Source organism: Elephantulus edwardii, unplaced genomic scaffold (genome assembly GCF_000299155.1).
Source record: "Elephantulus edwardii isolate Elephantulus edwardi_28Jun2011 unplaced genomic scaffold, EleEdw1.0 scaffold00083, whole genome shotgun sequence".
NCBI lineage: Eukaryota > Metazoa > Chordata > Mammalia > Macroscelidea > Macroscelididae > Elephantulus > Elephantulus edwardii.
The window spans coordinates 7,152,971-7,155,191 of NW_006399833.1; positions in this window are offsets into that span (position 1 = coordinate 7,152,971).

A 2,221-nucleotide genomic window follows, 5' to 3' on the forward strand; every position below is an offset into this window, starting at 1 on the left:
GATTCGGTGACTGGGGTAATCGGGATGGGTGTGTCAGAGGCAGTGCGGTTGGCGCAGGATACAGCAGGGTTTAGGGCTGTTGTGCATAGGGTCGCTATGAGTCGAAAATGACTCGACGGCACATAACAACAACAACAACATAGCCTGGATCAGGCGTATCTTAGTCTCCAGCCTGATGTTGTTGCTCTTCAGTATTCTTGAGAGGTCCCTCACAGCTGACTTTCCCAATGCAATTCGTCTCTTGATTTCCTGGCTGCTAGTACCAAGAGTGTTGACTGTGGAGCCAAGTAAACAAACTGTTAACTATCTCAATCTCTTCACCATCCATATTGATGCTGCCAGTTGGCCCAGTGGTGAGAACCTTTGTTTTCTTGATGTTTAGCTTCCTTCCTTACCATTGGTTATTGATCATATGCCATTTCCTGAAATGGGTTAGCATTCACCAATCTTATGATTACAATGACTCTGTATCCCTTCCATCTGTTCTTGATGATTCCTATATCATTCAATATTTTGCCTATAGAATCCTTCAGTATTGTAACTCAAGGCTCTTTTAGCTTGAGAAATGCCAACCACATTCTTCCCTTTTTGTTTTCTAATGCAAACTCTTTGGCATTAACTTCACTGCAATACCTAGCTTTGTCTTCTTGAGCTGCCCTTTGAAATCTTCTGGTCATCCTCTTATTTCATAATTTCTTCCCTTTGCTTTAGTTTTTCTAAACTACAAACAGAAGTTTCAGAAGCTCTTCTGGGATCTGTTAGCATCTTCCCCTCCCCCTCCCCTTCCTATCTTTTTAACAAACTTTTGCTTTCTTCCTGCCTGATGGCCTTGATGTCATCCCACAACTTTTCTGTATCACTGTGTCACCAGTGTTCACTATATCAAATCCTTAAAGATTACAGCCTAGAATACCCTATGGGGCTGTTCTATTTTGTCAGGGATTCCTAAGAGTGAGAATCAATTTGAAGGCACATAATGTGTGTGTGTATCACAAACTAAATTCTCAGCTTACTAGGTTCTTAAGCTTTAGTATGTATCAGAATAATCTCTAGTGCTGGTTATATGAGTCCCTGGAGCCATAACTGCAAGAAATATTGATTGATATCTGAGTAGGGCTTCTTGTTATTGTGTTAGAGTCAGAACTGGCCCACAGATGACCCTCCAGTGGGTTTTCAGAGGCAGTTAATTGCACAATAGGAGACTGCCCATCCTTCTCCCAAGTAGGACTTAAAAAATATGATTTTAAAATAACCACCTTAGGTGACACCTTGGTTTTCTGGAGCCCCCAATTTGAGACACAAAGGTCCAGCTTTTGCGTGGAAATACTCTGAAATTGGATTACACATCCAATTTCTAACCGGGCCCACACACCTGTCTGTAATATGCCTATAAATATTGCTATGGAAGTCACATAACCTCAGGACTGACCTAGAAAGTTCAGACTTCAAACAGCTAGTTTAATTGTCATATTTATTTTATGAGACCTTCTCGTAATACCAGAAATAAGTAATCACTTGCCAGCTACTGTGGTACCACTGTCCATTGCCATGTGTAATACCAGATCAGACCCTCTGCTGTTGAGTTAATTCCAACTCGTGATGACCCCTTCATCAGGTTACCGAGGCTGTAAATCTTTATGGAAGAAGACTTCCCATCTTTCTCACACACAGTAGCTAGTAGATCGGAATTGCTGATATCTCGGTTGGCAGTGCAACAGCTAATACAAGACACCACCAGGATTCCTTATCATATGTGTCAGGTTACCGAAAAAGAAATTGAAGATATTATTATCCCTGTCCTCCACAAAATTAGTATCTAGTTGTAGAAGTATAGTCACAAGTGTTGGGTGTAGCACAGAAATCAATCCGTTGGGTGAAAATTTAAAAGAACTTGTACACACAAAAAAGCTTTTTTTCCAGTTTCCCTTACTAGCAGGTTCTTAGCTTAAACCTTTTCAATTAGGTAATTTCCTCTGAACACGTAGTCCTCAGCTGAAGTTAAGTTCCTCTAACTCTACAAAGTATAAGAGACGAAATGGTCCCAGAGGAGTGTAAACAGTTTACACGTAGTGTGTAACCCAAAGGCTAGTGATTTGAGTCCATCCAGCTGCACATAGGAAGAAAAGACTTGGCAAATCTGCTTCTGTAAAGTTTCCAGCCAAGAAACCTCATGGGGCACTTATGCTCCTTGCAATGGAATTAGTGGACAACATAAGACAAC